The 27,985-nt window shown below is 35.9% G+C and overlaps 1 protein-coding gene across 6 annotated transcripts in view; it reads left to right on the top strand.

Moving 5' to 3' along the window:
* Positions 1–27,985, top strand: part of CDH19 (cadherin 19) — a 116,214-nt gene that overhangs the window by 30,120 nt on the left and 58,109 nt on the right. Inside the window, exon 2 of one of the 6 annotated variants that reach the window (XM_048289417.1) lies at positions 2,584–2,704. The exons of 4 other annotated variants lie outside the window; for them this stretch is intronic. The gene's annotated coding sequence lies outside the window, so the exon portion shown is untranslated. Of the gene's footprint in view, positions 1–2,583; positions 2,705–17,559; positions 17,698–27,985 lie in introns of those variants that run through there. One more of the 6 variants, XM_048289416.1, reaches the window with a different exon arrangement.

A 27,985-nucleotide genomic window follows, 5' to 3' on the forward strand; every position in this document is an offset into this window, starting at 1 on the left:
TGCCGCTGCTCTGCCATCCATCTGCAGGCCAGCTCCTCTTGCAGGAGCAGCAGCCTGGGAGGCAGGCAGGCCCTGCTTGGAGCAGAGACCAGAAGCCATCCCCTCACCCTGAGGATTCATGCCTTGCTGATAGATGCCTCTTTTTTACTTCAGACGCAGGGAGCCATGTGTGAACACACGGGGCTTGGAAGGATTAACCTTTTTTTGTATCTGTAGTCCTAATATATCTCTGTGTTGGTAATTTAAGAGAGTTTCAATTATCCTCATCAGAGTGTTCACTCATGCAGCTTCAATAAGTAAAATAACTGGGTCTAAGCATGTTTTTTTTCTTTTCCTGATGGATGTTGTGGTTAAGAGGACATGACAGTGAGCTGCAAGAGTCATTATCTATTAATTTTGCTGGTTTATTTTAGTAAGCAATTTATAGCTTTTCCAGAATGTCTTTTACATTTTCCGCTCATTAATTGAGTCCCATTTATACTATTTCTTTTGCATTAAAAGATGTATTGCACTATTTAAAGTCTTAATTTAGTCCATATGTCAAAACTATATCTAAATGAGCCACTTAGAGCACTTTTGTATGAATTACATTATGTATGTCTTTCCCTCTCTGTCTTTTTTATCCTTGCAGTTTCAGTTTCCTTATTAGATGGTAGGAAAGGAGCAAATAAAATATAAGTATAATAAGCAGCAACATTAAAACACAACTTGGGACTACCAAGTCAAGTTCAAGCTCTAGAAGATATTTTTAGTGCCTGAAAATTCCTGGCTTTTCATTTATCTGAGTTCCTAATCTGTGTACTGAAATTATTGCAGCTATCCTTAACAAAAAGAAGGTGCAAACTTTCTCCTGATAATCTCTTCTTTGTAAACCCATGTTAGGGAGATAAAAGAGGAAAAACAGAAGTGGGGATCCAGGTGGGCCATTATCAGAACATCATTCTTAAAGCTCATCTAGTCTTCCATCTTTTGATAGTCCTTTTACTCCAGCAAAAAAAAGACCAAAACAAAACAAAAACAAACCCTCTCTACCCTAGAGTCTACCCCGCTATTACTGAGCCTAGGACACATTCTATGTTTAAACAGGATTGTTTGGGTTTTTTCTGGAAACTCTTCTTGAGGTTTCGTATGCATATTTGATTTCTAGCAAGTAATTAGCTGTGAGCTAGATAGTTTACTGGTTTAAATTTTTATATCTTTCCTTTAGAAATCCCCTGCTAAATTCCCTGCTGAATGCCCCATGGACTCCAAAACACTGTATTTACAACAGGGTACAAGAAACATTGTTCTTTTCGATGGTTGGAAGCAGGCAGTGACATCTCCTGTTGGGAGTAGTACCTTTGCACTGCTCAAATGTGCATGTAATAGAGATGCTGATATGGATGTTCACAGTACTGGTGTTTGTCAGCTGCTCCATTGCAGATGTGAGAAGCTCTTTTCCCATTATCACTGTATAAAGTGTCAGTGTTCTTTATGCTTCTTTCTTTATTCAGGGAGTTTGGTGAACTTTTTTTCTACTTTATCTTTTTATAAGCAAAGTATGACTCTTTTAGATTACTTAATGCATGTACAATATTTTTAGGATCTCAATTAATACTAATTAAGACATTTTTTTGCCCATAAAACTGTGAGTGTTTTCAACAGAGGTTTACTTTTCCTTCTACGCTATTTTGTGCTAGTATATTGCATATTATAAGATACAATATTGCCAGTGGTTATAATAATCATCTTTAACATCTGTTCTTTGCAAACACCAACTGGTTCTTAATTTGATTCCATATTTAAAAATAATTACCAGCTTTCAGCTTTCCTATTTAATGTCAAGTCATATTTCGTTTCAATGTATTTTACTATGTAGCTGATTTTGTTTATTATATAGCTGATTTTTAGCTTATAACAGATTGTTATTTCTCTCACCTTAGGTATATTTGGTGACGTGAATAGCACTCCTTGTTATATTGTTCCATTGGCTACTTTCTTTCAAACCTGGTAAAAAAAACCCAAAAAACAATCACAACCATTTTATCAATTTCCCCATTTTCTCCTGAGAAAGAATTGAATGTACTACAATTTGGAGATATGTGTACTGATATGTAATACCCAGCAGTGTTGTTTTTTTCTAGTAACTACTCTCTACACAGATCTGAGGTTTTTTTTGGTTTTTTGGTTTTTTTTTTTATGCTATACTTTGGAAGACTTTGTGTTTTGGGCCAAATGCCTGTATGATACTTTCATGGGAAATCACTTCAGCCCCTGGACTGCTACTGCACCTTCTCCAAAAACAAGAAATAGGAAAATTCTGAACCTAAATCTTCAGTGTTACGTGTCAGATAGTAAATTTTTAATTATCAGTGTTGACATATTAGAACTTTATTGGGGTTATTTGCTTAGATCCTAACTTGCTCTTCATTTCTTCAAGAAATGCACCCTAGCCAGTCCTTGTGCCTTGTGCAGAGTCCTTTTCCCACTGTAGTGGAGGGAATCATGACACGTTTTCAATTTACTCATTCTGTGGAAAGGCTTGAGTTATTTGGGTCATTCTGAAGTATTATTACCCTTTCAAAAGTCTGTTCTCTCTTCCAGATCTACTCTGCTCTGTTGGAGGTATTTTTTACCTTTCTCTGTCTTCAAGATAATGTTGGAGAAACCTGAAACCACATAAGGATTTGATCAGGCTATTGATAAGGATAGTTCAGAAGAAGAAGTAAGGATCATGTTACCCCATCATGCCTTGCTACCTCATTTTGATGACTTTCTGGATCAGTTACCACTACAAACTGTTGAAAACTGGCTCCTAATCTAGCTAGACCTTAGTCTCATCCAATGTGGTGATTTACCAAAATATGAATATCGATCTAATATCGATATCCAACTGAGACGGACAAAAACTCTCTAACAGTTTAGAGTCAGAAAGTGCATGTTTTATTTGGCACCAGGCTCTGCGTGGGATAGCTCCCTAAGACGCAGGCCCTGATACAAGCAAACACAAAGCTTTTTATTTCCAAATATTATGACTATCCAAAATACAAATGCATATTCATAGTGTTAGCACCTCCTATTCTCCGCTTCGTATGGAAATGAGCTTAAATGTCATTAAGCATGCGTAGTGTGCGTTCTGAATTGAGTCGGTGGTCTTGAATTGGGTCAGTGGTTCCGAAAAAGATGAAGTAACTCATCTTCCTCACTTTGACCTTTTTGCCTTTCTGAGTTTTAACAATCCTAATTACTTTAGTGACCTCTAAGTTTCTTCTTGCATGACTTTTGGACGGGTTCCCACAAAGGGAGGAAATTGTAATTGTCCTTGTTCCATACAACAACTTATCAATATTTGTACTCTTTATTCTAAGCACAGCTAAGCAAACATGCAAATGACAGATCATCAGCTATTTGGTAATTGGTTACTAACATCTAAAAACCCATTTCAGGTCCAGCTCGCCTAACTATTTTAATTAACTCTCACTGGTCCCAAATTCTTTCCTATTCCACCCGTTCCAACACAGCTAGCCTATAACTAAAATCTAGCCTATAACTAAAATCTTTATGTTTCTTCTAAATCTATGTTTCATTGGCTCTTCCAATGTTTCTATAATTACTTTTGTGCTGGTAATGCATTTATTCCATATTTCTGCTGAACATATTTTAAGTACCCTTGATATTCATGGTCATAAATATTCTCAGAAGAAAGCATGGTCTGCAAAAATATTTTTAAAGATTGTTGTAAATAGTTATCCCTGTTATGTTTATTACAGCTTAGATGAAGAAGGGTGGATACTGCATTAAGTGAATATGAAGAACGCAGCTTGTAAATATTGGTGTAATAGGTTGGTGCAAAATATCTCTACAAAATTGGCCTAAGTGCCCAGTATAGTTAAACACAGCCAAAATGCATTTTATATGTATAAAACACCAGGAGTACTTTTTTTTCCTTTTAAGATAAGAAAGTATTTTGAATTAATCAAGAACTGAGTACAAAACAAGCAAAGGTACACAAGTTTTTACTTTTAAAAATATCTATGAATATGTAGTTTTCATTTGTACTCTTAGCTATACTTCCTGAATGGCAGTACACAGAAGCTGAGGTCTCAGAACATTTTCTATGTCTTTCTGATCTGCTAGGGTCACTGAACAGAATATTCAAATTCTAATGCAAATATAAGCTGTTAGAAAATCTCCAGCTTTTCAGACCCACTGACACTGGTCAATTCAAAGCTGATAATTTCTTTGCAATGGAAGTGCTCTGGTATGGACATACACATATTTTCAAGCTTTTCTTTTACTGTTGAAAGAAAAATCCATTTTCTGATATTTTCCTGGTTATGCTTAAAACAAACGGATCTAATACAGATGATGAATTATTGTTTTTAATTTAAGAATATTAGACTTAACCTTTAAAAACAGCATCAGAACCTCTGATTTTTAATTGAAATATTTAGGATATATGTATATTTTTGGATGAAGTAACTTTATTCTCTGTATGTACAGTACCTAACACAAGGAAAATACTATTTGTTAAAGTCTCCTAGACATTACTGTGCATAGTATGAAAAACTAATAACATTATTAACCTACTGGGGTAACACATCAGAATAAATTTATTTCTTGGTCATTTCCCTTATTTTTTTACAGAATTACAGTCCTAGTAGTTTGAAGGTTTTATGAAATAAATCAAATGGTAAAGATGTAATATGAAAGAGTGAATTAGTTTGTGACAATATATTTGCATTTGAAGCAAAAAGGGCAGAAAGTCAAATACAACTAAAAATGAAATATCTTATCATTGACCTCTAGCGAGTGAATATTATTCCTTGTAATATTCCTGTGTTAATTTTATTAGCTACAAATTACATTTTGAACAGCTCTGCATTTCCTTTCTATATTTTTTTATTTTAAGAATAACTGTAAAAGTTTATATATAAAAAGTACTAAGCTATAATTCGTAAATATTATATGATGTGACATTAAAAAAGGAAGATAAGAAAAACTTATTACCTTGTTTGATGAATCTTAGGGTATTATTCTGTAGACTTTGTTTCTACTTTTGTTGAATATGGTCTTTTGGAAATAATCCTAATGGCAAATAATACTTTATAAACCCATTGTATCTGGTTAATCAGATAAATTAATTGAGAAAAATTAACCTGTGATGTGTGATCAACTAATTTCCTCTGGAAATAGCATTACTAGGCTACAAGCTGAATTTATTTATTGTGTTGAAGAAGAAATATTTGAATGCTCATGTTCCTAGAAATGTAGGTTCCAGAAAGTTTTATGATCCAGGACAAACTGTCACATCAGCCAATTGACATGATATGTTGTTTGCATACCATTTTTTTGACAACGTAGTTTATTGCTTATAATAATAAAATTAAAGTTATTAAATTATTGAAAATTACTTTTTTCATTCCAATAATTGAACATGCAGAATATATGCTTTGACCTAGGAAGAGATTGCAAAACTGAAGTTATAAACATTATCTTAAAACCTCCTCTTGAATCTCTTAACTGAAATGAGAAGGCAACACTGTCTTTTTCATTTATGATCTGTATTGTGTTTTTCTGTGTGTGAACTAAATAATTTTTTACTATGTTCAGAATGATGAACAAAGACATATAAATAATTATTCATAAGCCTTTCCTTTTTTTGCTTGAATATCCCAAAAACTTCATGCTACAGGGCAAATACTAACTTGTCTGATGAACAAAGAATCTCAAATTCCAAAACACTGTGGTAAATGAATACTTGTGCTACCAGTTTGGTGCATCTGATTTGTAGAATGGGTTGCTTAAATTCCTTTTGAATTAATAGGTCTCGAATCATGTTATAAACAAAGGGCAACAAACACATTATCTTCAAAATCAATACATTTTTATTCAAATTATAGTCTCAAGAATCAAATGAAATAATAACTAATATTATCACAACTACCATATTAATAAGTCGCTGTTCAAAATATGGACAATTAAAATTGCTATGCTCGAATTTCCCAGTATGCTCTCTTTATTTTTCTGGTGAAGTGTTTATCCTTTCTAGTGCCCTGCTGTGTGCTGAGGTCAGTGAGGATTGAAGGAAATTTTACATTGAAGCATCAGCATCTGTAGCTCTTCACTGGAAGTAGCTAACTCTTGTTATGGATAACATCTTCCCCGTCACTGCCTGGGGCCTCTTTTTTTTCATTTGTAGTACCTTGATCTTTCTTCATTATTCTGCAGGGCCATGTCAGATCCAAATGCACTACATATGGCATGTTTTACATGTTTACCCAGGTTACCAGGTTACATTCTTTTCATAAACATTGGCATGTCATCTCTCGTACCATCCCATGCCCATAATTTTAAGGCCTCCACTCTTATCCTGTGCCTCCCCTCCGCTATGCAGCATTTCACTCAAGGGTCATAGAGAGTTCATTCTGCACCAAACACAGCTGCTGAATATGGATATCAAGCAGATACCAAAGTGCATATAGCTATACGTGCAAATGCATGTGTATACAGAGTTATACAATTGTACAAAGCTAAACAAAGAGAAAACAGATCATTATTGAACTGATCATTAGATAACATCTTTTACTGTTAAATAAGCTAAAAAAAAGATTTTCAGACATGAATCCAGGCAAAGCCTGGTAAGTCCTAGTGCATGTGATGTTTCCTCAACACAAAGCCTGCAAAGCCTGTAGTCCATAACAAGCGATGACTTTTTTCTGCAGAGCTTGAAGGCTGAGCATGCTTTCTTGGAAAAGGTGCTCCTAAGATGTAGTCCATTCATAAGGCATTTATAGCATCACTGACTGACTGAGCATTCTAAAGTCAGGCACGAAGTCACTGGCAATGGAAATCTAATAAATCTAATAAACAAATTGTCTTATTAGACATAGGCCTAGAAGATTTTTTTTTTTTTTTTTTTTTTTGTTATTACAGAGCCATGTGAGAGACTATGCAGAAATTATTCTCTGCAGGTCAGGCCTGGCATATGCTTTTTAATACAGAATTTGCAATGGCATATGCCATTTGATTTTGTTTTCTGTAACACAGTTTAAACTAACAAGCTGTAAATCTTGAAACTGCTACTTTCTTCATACAGTCCAGATTGATGGTAGCAAAGACTTGAAGCACTGTTTGGATTTAAGAGTTTACTTCATTGGGAAACTACAATTCTATAGAGGTAGTAAAATGGAGATACCAATGGCTGAAGGAAAAAAATTGTCAAGTCCATATAATGTAGTGCAGAACTAGATAGCTATGGCTACACTCTCTACTAAATTTAGCTCTGTCATTCTTTTTCATACCAGTTTCGGTGATCTTCCATACTCTGACCAGGTAGCTGCCATCACTAGAGAATCCTCCACAGCATATAGGACCCTGAATACCAGGACATGTTTAGCTTTCCAGCATATATAGCACTCATCACTGAAATTAAGATGAGAGATAAGATAAAGAGCTATACTAATCACTACTCCAGTGAGTGTCATTTTACTGCAAAGTAGATCAATTTTATGAGGTTACATATGATCACAGAAGATCGGAAATGCAACCAAGTAGATAAACCCTGCTTTTTGGTACCTTTAATATATCGGTGCCTGTGAAAGAAGCTACATATATATCATCCATGTATCTTAGTTTCGAGATTATTCACTCAGTCACATGCATTTTTCCACAGTTTTATGGTGCAAACTTTGAGATTTCAAATCTGCATTTGGATACAGGCATGGAATTTTGTTAAGGAGAAGGGAAAAAGTAACCTTTACAATTTAGAAAATTCTCACATATAAAAAACATGATACAGAGAGAAATTTTGCCAAAATGGTCAAATTTGAGACTGGGCCTAAAATAAATGTTACTTTTGATCTTGAAAACACTGGGAAATTTGAATTTCCACTTCAAAAAGCAAGGTGAAAAATAAAAAGTAGATCTTCAGTGTTTTGCACGAAACAGCAGAATCCAAACGTCTCATTTCATCCTTGAGAGCTTTAGCTTCCTGATTCTCTAAACCTTCTCTAAAGAGTAGAATCATCCAGTGACAATAAACGGTGCTTCTCCTATCAACATCCTTCCCTGTGTGAAACCCCACAGCCTTGCCATTGACACAGGAGGTGGGTTGGCTCCTGAAGGCAGCAGCCTGATCACTGCACAAGCTGTTCTCCATCTTGCTGTGGGTGAGCTGGCCAGAACCCAAGGCAGGGCTGACCTTGCTCCTGGGCTACTCACATCTTCATCTGTCTGGGACCTTGCTGTGCTTCTCATAGGTTGCTCTCCCCTTTTCTCCTGTCTGCCAGAATAACTGGTCCTCCATCTGGCTAGTGTCCAAACCAATCCAGTCACAATTTCTCCATCTGGTTTATTCTTGGAAAGATGAACTGGATGTTTCAATTTAGAATAGTCAATCTCTTCCTACCCTCTCTCCACAGCCTACTTACTTCATCTACACATATTTAATTTTGGCTAGACTTCTGCATAACTGTAGAGAGGAGATCTGGCTGCCCCCCCTGCACCACCCCCCATTTTTTTTTCCTTTTATTCTTTTGTGTCCTCCAGTAGCAGAAATTTTCCTAAATACTGTGAAATTGTCATTCACAAGATTGCTTTAGCATCATTGCACAACTTTCCTGCTTATTCTCTGCTGTTTTGCAAAAACAAACCCCCCTTCCAAAAAATCGAACAGCTTAAAATCTCTATTTTATATTTTTACTATATTTTAATTGTCCTTATGATACACCACTATCATCTGTACACATATATCCATTCCTCCCTCTCCAGTGGGTAAAGACATACAACAGAAATTCATAGAAAAAATTCCATATTAACATCTTATATCTTTGATACCAAAGAGTAAAACATATAAAGAGATGATGTTTTTAAAAAGAAGAGTTTTTGTGAATATTTTCAGTTTACCATGAAATACCTCATTAAGCAGGCTGATTTTTCTCCTCAGATTTTGTCACACAAGGTCTTGTTTGTTGCTTGACTCTGACTCTTCGAGGTCAATGCATTTCCATGCTGTTACTCATGTAGGATTCACGTCAGGGTGTCAGCTGGTATAACTGGTGGACTCTACACAGTGGCCAATGAAGCGAGATATATTTACATTTGCCTGTCTTGCTCATAGATCAAATAGAAGCATTTTGCAAACAGCAGTACCTCAGTGCTATCTTTCGTGTCTTTGATATTTTAAGATCATAGAATCATAGAAAAGAATCCCAGAAAGTTTTGGGTTGGAAAGGACCTTTAAGGTCATCCACTTCCAACTTCCCCAACATGGGCAGGGACACCTTCACTAAACCAGGCCCCCATCCAACCTGGTCTTAAATACTTCCAGGGATGGGGCATCCACAGCTTCTCTGGGCAACTTTTTTCCAGTGTCTCAACACCTTCACAGTAAAGAATTTCATCCTGATATTTCATCTTAATCCACCCTCCTTAAAGCCATTACCCCTGCTTGCTGCCAATCCCTACCCCAAGAGAAAGATCTTGGCACTTACTGCAGTCTGAGGTCTGCACTGGAGACTCGCCCTTCAACAGCTCCAACTGGGTGGAGGCACTGGCCCACCACACAGGGCAGATGGTGCAGACCCCGTCACAGCTTCCTCTAGGTAAATGTGGAAGGAAACAAGTTAGTATAATTGTCATTATAATCATAGTTTAGATTAAATTGTTGTGCCCAGAATGCAACTCTAAGCAAATAAAAGGAGGGGAATTCTTAAAAAAAACCCTGGAAAACAAAGCCAGACAAAATGGGAGGTGGTCTTGGTGTTGAACAAAGCAAAGTTCTTCTCATTCATTTTTGCTGGCTGAAAAACTTTTTCTCAGGGTGTAATACAAAAGCCCAGTTTTTTGATTCTAAGAAATCAGAGAACTCAAAATAATTGCCCTACTCCTTTGATGCCTTTTCCTGGTCTTAAAATCAAGAATCAAACACGGTTAGAAGGGGAAAAGGGATTTTACCTTGGTATTTATTTTAAGGATCCTTAGGTGCACACGTCCAGGTGGAATGCACTGAAATGCACACCACAATGCACCCACACAATAGATCTGGTATAACAATATAGGTTTTACTAATTAGCATATCTATCAAAGATTCTCCAGTGAGAGGCTCAAGTGAGCCCCCTCCCTGAGGAACCTTCCCCTGGATGGCTCTGTCTTAGTTTACAGAATGTGTTCTGGAGAGGACCTTGGGGTCTGGGGCACACTGATCCCTAACTACGAGACTTCTAAGATGTTTAGTCTCCTAGCTTGACAAACAAGTCTAAGAATGTAGGCTAAAAAACACTAAGAATACAAAAATCTATAAAAATATATATAAAAGGGGTATATAAAAGAAAAGGCAAAAAATCATCATGGCATCACTGTCCTCTATTCCCTACCTAGAAATCAAAACAAGGTAGAGGTTTAGGGTGGTACATTGAGCATAGATTGAGGGAACATTGTCCTGTGCAATCTTTTTAGCACCCATTTACAAAAATAAAAAAATATTTGATATTCTGTTTTCTTTTCCCTCGTGGCAAAAGTGATGAGAGTTGGATCCTTACCCAGAAGCTGATCTCAAAGGATTTTAACTTCACACAATTGTCTTCCAAGCTATCATTTAAGCTTTGCTGGTGGGACATGGGATGAAGTGTTGACATTACGTAATTCTTCAGATTTTTTCTTTGTTCTTTGTTTGTTTGATTCTTGTTCTTTGTTTGATTTCATTCCTTTTTGGGAATTGAAATGTCATGAGGATTAATCAAAGCAAAACAAAACACATTGACATTTCTGAAATTGGAATATTGAATTTAGTTTTGCTGAACTAATCCAACGGTTACTTTTCTGCCACTGAAATTTGTACATAAGTGTCTGTTTTATAAATGTCCCAGACTTGTAGCCTCTATTCCAGTTCTTGTACTAATTTCTGCACTTACTTTTAAACTGGGACATTACAGTGCAGCAGGATACTGGGCTGATCAGACACAGTTATAGTTACATATTTTCTCCATAAACATACATTTGATATTTCTAATATTTCTTCTGTGTTCATGCTTAAAGTTTTCTACATGTAAATGGGTGTGCTAAGACTTATACTGCTACTTACATAGAAGTAGAAAAGCTCTAACATTTGTAGGTGACTGATCACGTATGTGAAAGAGTGTATGAGGGTTATGTAAAGAAATGGAAAAAATATGTCTTGTTATTCTTCAACATATTTTATTATTCACAACTGAATTCTGATTTGCACTACATATGATCTGTATCTCATGACAGGCACTGTCCTCTCTGCAGGAGACAGGTGGGAGAATATGAACTAGTTACTTACAGACACCAGCCCAATTCAGGCTCTTAGGATCTGATCATCAGCATGAGACCTCAGGCTAAAGATAGAGATGAGATGACATCCCCTATTTCATTCAATTTATATCTAAACACTGTTAAATAGTAAGACAATAAGAGAACTCCATTCCTTCAGGGGATCATCTCAAAGATTTTCCTGCTCTGAATTCATTCTTATTTGATTCTGTCTTGTGATGGGAATAGAAACAGAGGAGGAAAAGACAATCGGGTGTCTGCATATTATTTGCCAAACACGGTGTATTCTATCACAACAGTATTCACTGAGAAAAGAAAAGGGGAAAGAAAAGTAAAAGAGAAAGGAAACATCTTTGGAAAGGTCTGATTACTGTGAGATATTCAGATTATTTTAATGAATGGTCATGCACCATTTCCACAGACTTTTCACACAAGCCACTAAATACACACTTAAGTAATTATATTTTGTTGCAATTCATTAAACTTTTTTCCCCCCTGGAAAAAAAGTCATTACATAGAAAGCAAAAAACCCACACATTATTATCATTAAATAATATAAAAAAAGACACAAAATTATTTTTAAACTGATTCTAGATAATTCAATGAAAAAGACTCTCATTAGTATTGTAGATTAATCCATGTATTTTTATATTTGCAGTGACTCATGCTTAGCTTCTATCTTCTCTTCTGGAAGCTGTGACTGTGTAGTGGTTTGGTCCAAAATACTCATTACTGTTTATCTTCTGTGAGATAAGAATTAGGAGAAAAGCAAAGCAGGCACCAAACTTGAAAGAGTATAAAGAAGTTTATTAGCAGACCTAAAAGAGGGAAAAAAAATTATACCATACCTTCAGAACTCTCCTCCTCCCCCCACCTTCCTCCCTTCTCCCACTGACAATGTAAAAAGACAACCCTTAAGATGTTCAGTCTGTTTACCACTTCCATAATAACCTTGTCCAGTCCATTTAGAAAGAGAAGTCTCTTCTTGCTCATGCTATGAAAACATTATCACAACGAGACAGCCGCCCACTTCCAAATATTGTTCAGTCCATTTAGGAAGAGGAGTCTCTCTGCCTGCATGTGAGTCCCTTCCCCCGACTTGCAGCTTTTCCCGCAACTGCTTTCGAGGGTCCACTCTTGAAGTTTTTTGGGGTACAATTTTAAGGTTGAGCCGTTCCGAAACAAAAACAGAGGCCCTTCTCCTTCCCTGGGAGCAAAGGGTCTTCATCAACTTCATCGTTAGGACTATCTCTGGGAGCATCTCTAGGGACTGAGGTTTTCTCCTTTCCTGTTTGGAGCAAAAGTCCTCATCTGGTCCATCTCTCCCTGTCCAAACTTCTCATGAAATTACAGCTGCGTCAGCATCTGCCTATCTCAGCGCAGGTGCTTTTGCTCACGAGTTGAACACTCCACCCCCCATATCTTCATGAAATTACAACGGGGTACTCTGATATATCATAGCTTCACAACAGAATTTCATCTTTAAGCATCTCCTCTCTCTCTTCCCTCAGGTTTTCAGCTCTTCACAGCAGTAAAAGGGTTACTCTCACCTCGGCCTTGCAGCTTTGCAGCTGGAATGTTGAATGTTTCTTATCGCAGTGGAGGGGGGGGAGAGCCAAGCCGCTCCGGCTGCCCACGGCAAGGCAGTGGGGGGGGTTCCATGGCTGGAACAGATCCATCGGCTCCAGGATGGCCGTGTCCTGGCCTGGCCTGGCCCAAGCAGGGCCTGGGCCGGGCCCGCTGGCCCCCACACGGGGCCCGCAGCCACCTGTCCCAGCGCCGGAAACGAGAGAGAGCTTGGGGGGGAGTTTGCCTATTCTTAAATGTGGATCACAGAGGTGATCACAACTTTAAGTGGCTTAGAGAATTGTCCATATTCAAACTGGCCAGTTGATAGGTTCTATCAGTTCCCAGAGGAAACTGTAAGCACCCCTTAGCAAGGACATCCCTTCCGGGACTATGCTTGCTAACCTATGACAGACTTATAAGATATTTTAGTGGAAATAGAATTCTAGTTGCAAAATTATTAAAGATGAAAGGAAGGGAAAAAAAAGATGCATTTAAAAAAAAGCCATTCTTACATTCAGCATTGTATATATTTTTTTTTGTATAGTGACAAGATACTGCTCGGGAATGAAAAAGAATGTTACTGCATTTCAGCCTATGAAGCCCTCTAGGCCTCACTTCTCTTTTGTCTCATTTCCACTTGGCTCCTCTTGAAGCTATACCTCCCTTAAGTGGTTATAAGTAAGACTAGCTTTAGGAAAAACTGCATATCAGAATCCCTGTTAATAAGTCTGTCTAGAAATGCCAAAGATCCCAACAATAACAAAACAAAACAAAAGGAAACAAAACAAATAGAATAACTCCCACAGATTCAGTATTGAGTCTCCAGAGATACAGATATTATGAATGGCTTCACTGCTGTTGTGAGCAATGAGACTCCTTTTATTTTCACAGCACTTTCACCTTCCAGCAGTGTTGTGCTGGCTATTTACCCAGCCTGGAGTAATTCTGCTTAGCTTGATGAAAATTCCAAGTGCAAATTCCAAACAAAAGAGCCATGATTTGGGCAGACATAATATGGGAGAATCACCCCCCTTGAAATCATGGGTTCTGTTTCTCTCCTCCCCAACACTTCCTGTCCTTAACTGAGTAAATTCAACTTGCTCTGATATCAGATCACTGAGTGAACCCAAGAGAGTGAAATCTTATGAGATCAGTCCAACAAGGCAAATGTCAAAGATTGCATCTTCTTGAATGAAAAATGACCCCTTTAAAATTTTTTTACAATTTTCTTTAATTTTTTAAAAACCAAATAATTCTCTTGGGTTTTCCCATGTTTATTTTTTATTCAGTTGCTGGAAAATGGAATATATTTTCCTTAAAAAAAGGGAAATAAAGATAACTACCCAACTGAATTCTTAGGACTGTCTTTCTTTAAGTCATGTACATAGCATGATAGCATGTACAGATATATCCATATCACTATATTTGAACAGAAATTTACCTTTAAAAGAAATTAATAAATATCCTGTTTTAGTTGGCTGATCAGTAACCAAGTTTTAAATTATATAGACATTTTAATTCCAAATTTATTATCATGCACTTACCTCTAAGCAAACACCTAATTCAAGCTCAAGATTATAGATGGATAGAATTCCTATTTTTAATTACAACAGAGACAGAAAATACTCTAAACAGTTTAACTGGATTTTTTATTTCCCATTGCCTATATAACAACACATTTATTTATTTATTTTGGTAAAAAAAAAAAAGTTCACTCAACTCTTCCAAACCTCCTGGAAGGTTTTGCTCAGGGGATGAGTAGAGTTATTCTGCTGAACTCTCCCATATCACTGAGGGCCCCCTCAGTGGGAAATATCATGGTCTGTGAGATCAGGAAAGAGCTAACAGGGTAAAAGCTTTCCTCCATAGGTAGCAGTCCAAATTATTTCCTTTCAATGTTAATATTGTAAAGTCTGCTGGCCATTAACAGGTGCCTACACAAAGAGAAGCGGAGATTGTTTATCTCATGAGAACACTGTATTAGGAATGTGTTCTCTTCCGAGTTGAGAAACTTTTTCTCATAATTGTGTGAATTATTTGACTTCTTTTTTAAGGGGCAGACTATACAACTAGTTTTGGGGTTTTTCCTTATAGCTATAGCTTAGCTATAGCTATAGCTTTCCTTCCATGCTATCTTCACCTTGTCAAAAACCTGGCCATTGTTATGGTCAGTTCTACTAATCAGTTCTTCAACAAGCATTTCCAAGAAACTTCTATTTTTTTTTTGCTTTCTAGTGTTCATTTATGTTTGCTTCACATGGCACATCTTACTTAGATTACGTCCTGTGACAGGATCCAGCATTCTCAGTAAATGAGAATATTGTGTTTTCCAACTGTCAGCAATGGTTTTGCCCTTTTCTTACATCTATGTCTAGTTAATTCTGCCTTGGTGAATGAAATGTCACCTCTTCTTTATTGGTAGAAAGTCAGTGAGAAGCATAGTTCATAAAAAAGCTGTTCTTCTGGGTGGTAAGTTGTAACATATCTCTGAATTCCAATTACACTTCTTCAGTTTCCACAGATCTTAGGAGAGCATCCTTCTCCCCTTCACATTTTTCTGGTTTGCACCAGCTATACCTCACCCTGTACACAGCCGATGTCAGACCATGAATCAACAGTAAGATGTCACCATTCTTAACTGACTAGCAGCTCTCACCAAACATTCCTGTTTCTTAAAACAATCAAACAAAAAAGCAAACAAAAACCCAAGCATGATAAAATGTGTAGAAGATATGAAAATGTGATCTTAGTTCATGTTAATTCCCTTGCTCAAATCTAATGTCAAGATTTAGACAAATTAAGTTTTGTCTAGAACAGGCAAAAAATGCTTGAGGTAAGAGCAGCAGAAATAAATGTCAGCTTGTTTTTCACATATATAATTTCATAAATAATTAAATAATGTGTATTAAGAACACAGTATTGTCAAAGAACCTTAAGCTGTGTAATAAAGCTTTTATTTGAGAAAAAAAAATCTTAACTGATCTATCTACTTAAAGCTAAAAGTGTATATTACTTGATAAATTGTATTAATTTCCAGCCTGATACAGAAACTATGTTACTAAACGACTAAACTGAAGTCATTAGGATGAGATAATCCTCAAGAAGTTTTCATGAGATCATCCTCAAAAGACTCACAAGTAATTCTGAATAATCTTACAAAAATCCAGCTGCACAGATAATTTACACTGTACTTTCTTACAGAGAACAAGTCTTTCTGACTCTGTCAAGATGGACATGATGGGTGGACAGTTTTCCTGTGTTACTTCAAGCCCATTCAACTCAAGTTTTAAAGCCTGTGATATTAGGGGGGTTTGTGTTTATTTGGGAGCAGTTAATTTGACCTTGACATCTAGATGTAAATACAGTAAACAGTGATTCAGTATTAGCCAAGGCACCAGACTTCACATCTTCATCAACCAGAACTGTTCCCTTTGCAGACCATGGTCCAATCGTGCTGGTTTACAGCATTATCCATGCTAAAGAGTAACCTTTCCTCATTTGCCATTTCTTGTGCTCTGCCCATGAAATTCCTGGATATCTTACTAAGATCTGCATAGCTGGCCGTAATTTATTTAAAAAAAAAAAAAAGGTACAATATATGTGACAGAAGTACAGCCAAGAAGTTTTACATTTCCACATAGAAACAGTTGTTAAATTTTCTGAGACTGGATGAGGAAGAAGAAAAAGGGAGAGAGAACTTTTCTTGAGATAGGTTGCTTGGAGGGTTTTTTTAGTTTTTGTTCTATAGTTAACAGGATATATTATGTCTGACAAAATGTAATGTTTGGTTTTTTCCATTTAGGACTTCTCAGATATCTTCTTGGCCTGGAGCTATAATTGATGTGGTACTAGGCTCTAAATTATACCACCATAAATATGTCTCCCATAATAATTACTGAAGTGTTACTGCAACACACAGTTCTTGTTTCTTCACCAAATAGCCTCATTTTTTTATAAAAGCATAATGAATATTTGAATTATTGCTCAAAATTTCCTAAATTCACTTAAGAGAAATCTGATTTCTATGAAAAATTATAACCTGTTGCCTAATTATTCCACAATATTTTTATGGGGTTTTTGTGGGGTATTTTAAATTGTATTATTTTTATTACATTTTTCACTTGACTATAAAACCCCTATATTTTAGTAGATAAAATTCAATTTTCACAAGGAATTATAAGAAAAGAAAATGCATTTATTTAGTGCCTTTAAAAATACGCAGGAAAATAAACCAATATCTTGGGCATGTGTTTTTTTCTCAGAGTGAAGATTTTATTATTTTTTAAACCAAATTATTTGGTGGGGGAAAAAATGACCAGAGGGCAAAACCCAGACTATAGAAACTCTCTTTTTTGACTAACTTTTGTGACTACTCTAAACTGGCCACTTTTTTCCCTGACTAAACTCTAAACAGAGGGCATATCCCTTTCACTTGCAAAATGCTCTCACACAAAATGAATTACCTTCCCACCACCCTGGTTACTTGCCAGGGAGTACTTTATTTTTCCACTAGGAAGAAGAAAATCAGCTTGTATTTTGCTTGCTAGAGCCTTCTGCATTTTAATTCTGAACTCTGAATGAACATCAGAGAGGCCTTATGATGTTTTGCACAAAAGTGCCTGTGTTCATAGTTTTACTCAGGGCACCCAAAATAGCATGCAGTAAGCAGTGTCATACTGTGAGTTTTCAAAAGTAAAAGCACAAGTGACTTATACTGGCAGGAAGCTGTAACTCCTAGAGCTTTCTGAGGATCTGTGAAGTAAAACAGAACTGCTTACTTCTCTGCATCCCATGTTTCACGCAACTTTTGTAATATCCATTCCTTTATACCTAGAAGGCCCTGAAGTTACACAGGTAAGATATTTCTCTCTATATTTATTTTTATTTTTTGTATTCTAAAATCAAACTTAAAACACTTACCTGGGTGCCTCCAGTACAAAAGCCACAAAAGGCAAAGACAAACCCAGAAGCCACTCAAAACCTCTAGAAAGAGAAATCTGCCTTTGTTGTTTTTTCAGAGTCCACTGTCTAATTCTATATCTGTGAAATTCCAAACTTCTAAGTTGGATTTAACAGAGGAAATACTCACTATGCTTGTTTTGTGTTCGACTTGCACACTAAAATTTTCATGCTGATTATCAATCCATTTTTGCAAGACCCCCAGCTCTGACAGAGTGCTTGTGATTACTTCAACTGCACTCAGGTGAGTGATTGTCACGAAAGTGTGCTTACAATTTCTGAGGGTGACATCGAGAAGCGTGAAAAGTCTCTTGCTTTAAAGGAACAGTGGGAAATACTCCCTTCTTGATACTCTTCACTCTGATGTAACAGAAATAATATATTTTTTTCCTTAATTTCACTGACATTTCTGTTCCCATTTCTCTTTATAATCCCCCACCTAGCAACTGCAAAGTCTGTCATACCACAGAAAATGTGTGCCTCTACTTTTGTCAGATCTCGAGTGTTAAACAGCAATTTGTTAATAAATGAGATTTTCAAAGAACTGTGCAGTACATACACTGGCAAAATATTTGCATTGCATGTTTCTTTTGTAATGCTTCTACTGGAGGTAGCTACAATTTATTTTTATAGCTCAGACTCTTCAAATAGACTGTAGCCAAGAAACAACCAGTAGAATATAGCCCAGAGATATTTAATAGCTGCTGATTTGTTATTAAAATACTGAGTGTCTGTCATTTTGCTCATTTCTACAAAATATTTTGCTATGAAACTGGTGGGAATTACCCAGCTTTTGGCTTATAACATTATTTTTTAATAGATTGTTATTTAGAATCAGTTGTGGTTGCAAAAGCACTCCAGATAAACTACTTTTATTTTATACCTGGATAAATTTGCACTAAGGTGCAAAAATTGATCTGTGGACTCAGTTTTAGGAGTTATAACAATACATTTCAATGTTCAGCATTTTTCTGTTGGAAGTGTTGAACCAAGCACTTACATAAAATGAATATAGGGCTGTGACGGGAGTTCAGACTTTCTGCATTTTTACAGAATAAAAAATGCATCAGTGAAAGAGCTAGACAACGAAAATCCATTCTTGGAATTATTTTTAGGTAGTGGAGAGAGGATGAAAGAGGGCCTTGTTCGCAAAATACTCTAAGAGAAGTAGCTTAAAATTAAAGAACAAAGTCACAAATCTACTATGGAAAGCCACACATTTTTAGAAGCAAAATGTAACTACTTTTACCTAGGTAAAAGTAAAAGGTAATTTATGAAATTATAATGCACACTTTCCATTCAAAACCGAAAAATGTATAATATCTTAAAAATGAAGTCAATATACTTCTTTCATGTGTCAGAAGCTTTTCCAATTACTGATATGAAGTAATTTTCAGACAATATCAGCAGAATTTTAAAACGATATATGAAAACAATATATGATATGCTATACAGGCATATTTTAATGATGTTTATGGTTTAAGCTATTGTTGCTTTTCATCATTACTCTTTGGTTTATTTGCTTTGATACTTTATAATTCTTTTGGGTGAAATTTCCATTGTGTATTCTTTGCACCATGTTCTCTAAAAATATACTTGGGATCTTCTTGTTTAGTTTAATCAGAAAGATTTGGCTATTTCTTAAATCAGTTTAATTTATAAAGTAATTGTGCCAACAGATCTAACAATACAATAGATAATACTGAATTAAAGTATTAGATCCTTTTCAGGTGAAAACCATTGTCTTCCTTTCACTTTGTAAGTCATAGAAAGTTTTGATTTCTATCACAGGCAGTAGAGATAAGTTCCACCACAGTTCCTAAACCTTTTCCTATTTCAACTATGTTCCAACCCCTTCGATGCTAAAGGGAGTGAGGTGTAACACGTCTTTCTTATCTGTCCTTTGATTTTTTTATCCAACAAAATATTTGTTTCTGAAAATGGATGAATCAAAGGGCCAGAGAATGTCTATGGTAGCCTCAGCTATCCTGGTTATCCTGGATTCATTCCAGATCCTGCTAAGCAGACAAAGTACACATCCATTAGAGAGGAAGTTGGTGTGGATGAAGACCACACGGGACAGACCTGGGAACATAATTCTGCTTTGGGTACAGACATCAAGGTCTCTTCTCTGCATGTGCATTGCCTGCAGCACAAAAGAAATTGCAGTTGCTGCTGCTAACAAGATGTAACTGTTAACGATGTTTGCAAAAGAACATTTCTCCCAGGCTTTCTATTAGGGACACAAACATAGCGAAGACCTTGCCGATGGAAGGTGGTATTAAATTAGAATCTTTCATTCTCAGGCCACTGACCTAACTATTAAAGCAAACTCCTTTTGAGACAACATAATTATGGAAAAAGGGATATTTAATTAGGATAAAAGCAGAAAAAAAAGAAAGTAAAACCTCAGTAAAAGATTTTGTATTTGCAAATACAGTACTGGAACTAAAAATACAATACCTGAGGATTGCTAAGATTATCTTGAGGGAGAATTCTAACACGTATGTTCTGATGCAATTTTAAATTTGTGGAGGGCAAACTCTTTTTTGCATTGACACTGCATATATATATTTTTATAACTAGGGAGTGACAGCAGTTGCAAAATTGTTAACTAAACATTAGAGGAAGTGTAAGATGTCATTTAACATTTTACTTTTTACACATAATTTCGACACACTGGAAGTCAAAACACATCTGAGTAGAGTAAATGATAAAATATAAGTAACAAAAGAATAACAGAATTAAGTGTGACTGAATACTATTGTTAAGTCTTTAACGTGATTAAAACCTAATCAGTATAAAATATGGCTGCAAAATTTCTCAGTATTTTACAGATCTTTTAGACAGTGCTAAATAAAAGAGAAAATTAAAGTTCTTGAAGTTTTATTTTGCTTATAAATTTTCTGTTTAAGACTGGGTTTCCAAGTATATTAAGCAATAATAGAAATTATTTCAAATATTTCAAATGCTCTGCCCTCCTTGTCATGCAGCATAAAGAAGGTTTGAGGTTTTTCACTGTTAGCATTCGGATGGTGTAGTCAAAATGATGCGTTTTCATTAACTAGAAAGATTACAAAAATTAAAAGGGATTTAAAGAGACAATGCTTGTCAAATCGTAAAGACACTGTGGTTACACACTCCTTTCCCTGTAGAGAACCTTTTCAGAATGGTGAATAGGATATCTAGAGTATGTGGGAAATATCAAGCTCCTGTGATTCACAAGCTGAGGTGGGATAATGCAATCTGTCAAAACTGTTTAGAGAAAAAAAGAGGATCAAAAATCTTTGCAAAGAAAGCTGTTATTTAACATCTCTTTAAAAATTTAAATTGTTAAATGGTATCTATACATCCCAAGCAGAATTTATTAGGAGAGGGAACAAAGATCTGTATCTGATCTTGCTTTGCAAAGAGATTGTGGTTCACTGGATGCTGTCACAAGTGAACAGAGCTCACTTCCTAGGAATCATGCCCACTTTCTGGGTAATACTAAACACAAGATACAAAACCAAAACAGATGTGACTCCTTGTTAAATCATTAATCTGTGATTTCTGGATGATTTGAAGCACTCTGAAGATTTCAAGAAATCTGCCAACAAACTTCATAAACAAAATCATAACACAGCAGCTTGTAAGAATTTATATAATCCAAAATATTCTAAATATTTTCTGCATCTTTTTTAGACATTCACTGAAAATGGACATACAGCACACATGCTGTTACACAAACCCATGCTCTGCGTTACATGTTGGCATCAACACCTACATGCAAACTGGTTGAGAAGCTCCCTAGTGCCTTGATACATTGTCATGTATTCTTGAGAAGATGGAAATAAACAAAAGTTAGGAGCAGTCCTAAATTTGCTTTCCCTTTTGACTTATCCATGACATTTGAAGCAATATGAAATGAGATTTTTTTTCTCTAACTGGAGTGAATTCCTTCTATTTCATACTTTAGGTGAAAAACACAAAAAGAGATCATTGTCCAAGGGTCCATGAGCCATGACAATTTTTCACACTCATGATATCCTTCCCAGGCTCTTCAGCATCTAACGGAGCCTGCAGAAAACTTCAGGGATAGAACAGAAAGGAGGGCGTGTGCCAACATTAAGCAAACTATAAACCTTCCATCTTTGCTCTCAAATTAGAAAACAGTGCTCCTTTCAATTACTGCCCAGTTCAACTTCGTAGAGCTGATTTCTTACTCTGTCTTTCTCTGTATGAGGCAGATAGTTGTTGGAGAAAATTAAGGGCATTGCTGGTGCTGTTTTTATGTACCACTGTGATATATATTGACTAGGCCAAAATTTACCCTTAACAGTAATTCCCAGTGGTAGATGAGCTAGAATGATTTATGCTACTTTATATCCCATGAGATACCCCTGGAAAATAAAAAGATGTTTCCAGACAAATTAAGACGACAACTAGATTTACAGAACGAAAATGTGGTAAGTGTATTGGTTTTCCCCTAACATCAAATTTAACATATAAATTGAATTGGTTTCAAATGCCAGGTCATTAGATAGCTGGCATACATGGATATTTTCATAAAAGACTGACCCAGAAAATGTATAAATAGCATTTGTAAATGTCATATAGAGATAAACTGTGATGATTGCTCAGCTTTTCATATGCACTCTTTCAGGAGTGTGCAAATGTTACAAAATTAGACTCATTTTCTGGTGCCTCACGTATAATTTTCTTCTACTCAATTCTTTATCTCAGCTATTTTGTTAAGCGAGCATATTATGAAAATTTTTTTTCCACTTAAAGATTACAGGAAAACAGAGCCTAGACTCAAAGACTGTCACAGCTTAAAGTCAATTTGACAGCGTGGAGAATAAATGGGCTAAGTTACCTGAATGGCTAAGTTACCTAAGTTACTGCAGCCTGTGGCAGTGGCAGTGATGGTACCCTCCAGGAAGAAGTTCAGGCAGGTCGATAGAGCAGTCTCCACCACATGGTGCACAGCATTGGATGGGTCTCTCTGACTCCCTCTTAAGAGTCCTTCCACACACAAAGAGTTTCTCTCCTCACATACTGTGTGGTCCCTCCCCCATGCACCTCTCTGAGCAACCCCAGCCCCATCCACTACTGGTTCACAGGTGGATATCTGACTGGGATTCCCCATTCAAATACTCAGCACTCTGCACCAGCCCACGACTGTGGCTGTGATTGGGATTTTCAGAGCTTTCCTCCTCTGCTGCCGGCTCCTGCTCAGCAGTACCGTAAACTGCTTACAGTGGGAGCCTGAGCCACCCTCAGGTGACAACCCAAGACTGGATCATGAAGCATCCCCGTTTGATGGGCAGAGCTAGTTAGTTCCACCACTACCATCTGAAGGACCCAGACATGTCACTGAGGTCTCTTAGCAACCCAGCACCAACAAAGAAAAAAAGATTTCTATTACAGCAAGCCCTTACAGAGCAAACCTAAGAATTATTAACCTAACCCCCCCAAATAATTACATATTTTAAAAAAAGAAGTTAGTTTCAATAGATAATATTGCTTATTTCCCCAAAATAAAATGATTCTCTCAAAGGAGAAGAAAATTTAAAGCAAGAACTTACTCCCAAATGTAGTGTCTACAAGCATGGTATTGTTGCATGCATGAAACATTCAAAGAAACTCTGAAATATAAATTTATATTCACATTTGCCATCTTTATTATACAAACTGCAAAAGTGAATAATTCACAGATGTGAATAACTGTTAAGTTGCCATAAATTATGGATTTTTGCTTTTTCCTCTGCTGGGTTTTTGTTGTGTAGTTTGCCTGTTTATTCTTTTCTTTTCTTTTCTTTTTTTTTTTTTTTTCTTCTGATAGATAGCCTCTTCAGAATAATAGCTGATTTCCAAGTGGAGACATACTGCTTAAGTCTGAGCTGCTACAATCTGATTCAGCCCATTTTGCTTCAAATGAAAACTAGACAGCACAGCAAAACTGTTGCATCATAAAAATGATAGAGTGTATTCCTGAGTATTACTAATCATATATGTCAGAGAGAGTAAAAAGTACAGTATTTCAGTAGGATATCTGAAGATAAACTCTGTTTGGAACAATTTCAGCGGCCTTTCACTGGCAGCAACTTTAGATTTCTAAGAATTCATAATTGTTGCCTGTAGGCTTTCTTTTTTTTTTGTCTGGCTATGTTGGAGAATGTTCACTATACCTAAACCAGGGAAATAAGGTGATCCTACAGGCTGATATAGCAGAACCTATTGGAGAATGAATTAATGTCAGTAAAAGACTGAAATCGTATTTACCTCTAATGCATGAAAAATGAATTTTAATGCATGTGTGACAAAATCACAGAAAACTATAAAGGGAGGTAATAAAATTTCATTTTGCTTTGATGTATGTGCATATCCAAAAGAAAGGGTTTTTTTTCCTTTCTACATGGCATAGTGGTTAGGATTTATATATGTTAGTATGATACCAAAATACTATGATATTGTGATCATATTGATCATAAATCTTAATAATCACATGGAGAAAAAGCATTCTGGCAATCAGCTGTATTAAGTAGGGATTAAAAATGTGTGAGAAAAAGTTTTCTGAAGTTTTTTGTCTTTTTTTTAATAATATACTGGAACAAAGGACAAAATGTCAACTCTTTTGGATAACATCATTCCTTTTGTTCAATCTAGAAATAAATTGTTTAAAAAAAAAAGGGCTTATATTGTAATTCAAAGTAGTTTGTACCAAGAAGATAAATAGCATGCTTGTTAAGAATTTTAAACATTGTTTTAAATGAATTAATCTGTGAAACATCTTTGTTCTTGTCTAATTTCCTTTACCGGAATCATCTTTCGCTAACTGAAATGAAAAAATTCCTAATAGAGGAACATGTGACCTGCCTGTAAATGTCTTTAAGTAACTTATTACCTTAAGGTTAATTGACAGGATTCTCACTGAACAGAAAGATGGTGTTTTAGACTCCATAGGCTACTTACCTTTATTACAATGCTGTAAAGCACAGATACTTTCTCTTTCCATTGACTATTTAGGGAGGCTGCATAGGACATTATACTAGATCTTTAACTTTCAGGTGCTTAAATTAATAAATGTCATCTCAAGAAAACATGGGAGCCTCAGGCTCTGTATTATTAAAAGCAAAAATGTTATCTATGCCGTAAAGAGTAAACATTCACTTGCAAGAAAAATACTAGATAAGCTCTTACGTTATTACCAGGCCTATAATATCTGTAAGTTCACAATAAACACTGTAATATTTCATCTCATAGTCTCTATTTTTCAATAAAAGAACTTTATTCCATATTATGTTCTGTTTTTCTGGTGATAAAATTAATTTTATACCTCATTTAGCAGCTGTATTTAGCAGACAATGATTCTAGGAGTAGAAATAATTTACACAAATAATACTAATAAAGGTAAAGTAATAAAATAGTAAAAAGGTAACAAGGAAAGCTAAAAAGAGGAGAAACGAAGCAAAATTAAACACTTTGGACAGTGTAGCTTTGGCCAAAGCTCTGACAGATCTTGTTAAAATGACAGTGGGTACTGAGGAGAAGCATTGGATGTTTTTTACTCAGCAGAAACTGTGAATAAGTTTGATTTAACCGAGGCTGAGAGGCTGTAAATTGATTTCTTGATTCATTTAGGACACAGTCAGGGGCAGCATATAGAAAACCCTGGAGAGAAGAGGACAGCATTATTGTTTCCTTCCTTAATAGGTGTAAAAGGTTGGAACTCTGTCAAGTGGCAGCAAGTTCATCTGTGTAAAAGACACTGCAAGGTATTTGCCCATCAGACACATCGATTGCTTGATGCGAGGCTGAACCATGGGTGACAGCCTCAGCAGCTGCCGGTGGCTTGCTGCCTCCCAGAGCTGGGGGAAGGAGATAACAGGGAATAACCGGGATGCTGAGCCAGCCCAGCCCTGCAGCCAGTCACACCACCAAGCTCAGGCACTCAGCCCACAGCTGCGCTGCTGACAAACCCCAGGGGGGTTATCAGTCACAGCCTGCTCTGTCTTGCGTGGCGTTGCTTCATGAGGTTAAGAGTTAGTTAAAGATTGGTTTGAAATTACTTCACAATTAGTGAAAACTAAGTTAAAAATAAAAAATCAAGTTTTTATATTCTCACATCCCTCTCTCAAGAGAGGAAATGAAATTGAAGAAAACAAGTTTTGAAAAACTAAGATGCTAAACTACATACAAAACCCACAAGTTTTATTTTTAAACACCAAGATATTTATAAACAGTGGTCATAAAATACCATTGAAACAATTTTCTGCATTAAAAAAATATTAATTCAAGTATCTGGCACTGGAGACACAAGGACTTAAAGATTTTTAGAGGGTATACCTCAAAAGCAATTTTTTTAGGTCTTCAGGACAACCCAACGAGTTAGCTATCAACATATAATAATAGTTTACCACCATTTACCATTAAAAAAAATGCTACATATATATAAAAGATAAGCAGTGTGATAGCATTTATAACATTTCATCAAATCACATAAGTTGCTTAGTTTGCAAACATAAATTGGAGTTGGTTGTGGTCATTTAAGGGCCACAACCTGTATGTACAGAAACAGTCCACCAGTGATGTTAATGGTGTGTTAAAAAACATCCCTTCTAGTGTTGGAAGCTATTTTATACTTTGAACATCTGAACTATTTCTAAAACACAGAATATTTCTGTATAGATGTTTATATGTTCAGGTTTTGTTTTTAAATAGTCATAATGCACTCTAACTCTCCCATATCTACATCTGTGATAAAGAAAACAGGTTATAATTACAGCAGGGGTATTTTTTGCCATGGTTTGAGATTAGTTTCCCACTTTCTGACAGCAGTAAGCACAACCTGTAGAGTTCAATTTACTCCATTGAACTCAATCTAGTCGGCGACCTCTTTCTATAAGGAAAAAGTCAGGAAGGATCTTGGTTATCAGATGGATAAAGGAATCATGCTCCAAGTGCTTTCTATTTTGCATATATATTGTGCCAATCTTTGTGATATTTGTATATTAGTTAGGCAAATGTGCTAAAATAATAAAATATTATATTATCTTGAAATAATAATTGTCTCTCAGTTCTTTTAAACCCTCTGCTTCCTCAGCAGAAATAAATCCCACAGTTTTGGTGATATTGTACAGGTATTCTAAAGAGGAATGAGCATTTGGATTTATGTGTAGTGATGCTGGAAGTAGTTCTTCGAACTTGTATTAAAATGCTCAACAAACTCAACATTATACAAGAAAAAGTCCTGTGACAAGAGATTAACCTTAGCCTTCAAAAGAAACCATCTTTACAAAGGAGCTGAAGCCATAAAATATGCTGTAAGCATGCTGGTCACTCTCCTACCTTATCAGGCATTTTCTTCCTTCAAACTTTCTCTTCTATTTTATAAGTAGTAAATAACCTGGCAAAAAAAAAAAGAAAATCAAAAATCTTTTTAATTTTTTTTATATTTTGTTCAACTCACAACATACAATTTCTCCATTCAAAGAACAAGAGGGGCTGACCAGGGGCAGCAAAAGTATCTGGTGTAAGAAAAGAGGGAAAAGGCAGACTACTGAAAAAAGCTGTTAAACTATAAGGTATAAACTGCAAACTATTCTGTAAGAGGATTGCAGAAGAGCAATGTAGTCCTCTGAGGGGATAAAAAGGGGACTCTTAAAATTCATTTACCATTAAGCACAGTTCCCCCACTGAACTCTCAGTATAGAACAATGTTCTACTGAGACCCAGTGGAAGTGCTCTTCAAGGTGAAGTGCTTTCATTACAGATGAATTATGTGCCCTGTGTATTGAATCAGTTACTGTTTCCACAAAGATTATAAATCCAAATAGACTGAACTGCAAGAATCCAGAATATAGATCATATCTTACTTTAAGGTTGCCTTTTCACAAAGCCTACTTGGTCTGTACTTGATCCTAGCTGCAAATAGTTCAGCATCCAGTTTGATATCAGCATTTGAAAAAAAGCAAGTAGTGTGATCCAGACATAAAAATGTTGACCCTCTTTTTCTCTTTATATGAACTGGAATTTTATGAGATAACTTTTGTTTCTCATTCTCTTTCACAAAGATATTCCATTGAAACATTTCAGATAATTTGATTAATTTGGAAATTGTCAACTTTGAAATAGCTCAGAGTTCAATCATTTTCTCAAAGTAAGACGTTTTGTTCAAGCATATTTCAATTTTAAGATG

Source organism: Corvus hawaiiensis, chromosome 30 (assembly GCF_020740725.1).
Source record: "Corvus hawaiiensis isolate bCorHaw1 chromosome 30, bCorHaw1.pri.cur, whole genome shotgun sequence".
Classification (NCBI taxonomy): Eukaryota; Metazoa; Chordata; class Aves; order Passeriformes; family Corvidae; genus Corvus; species Corvus hawaiiensis.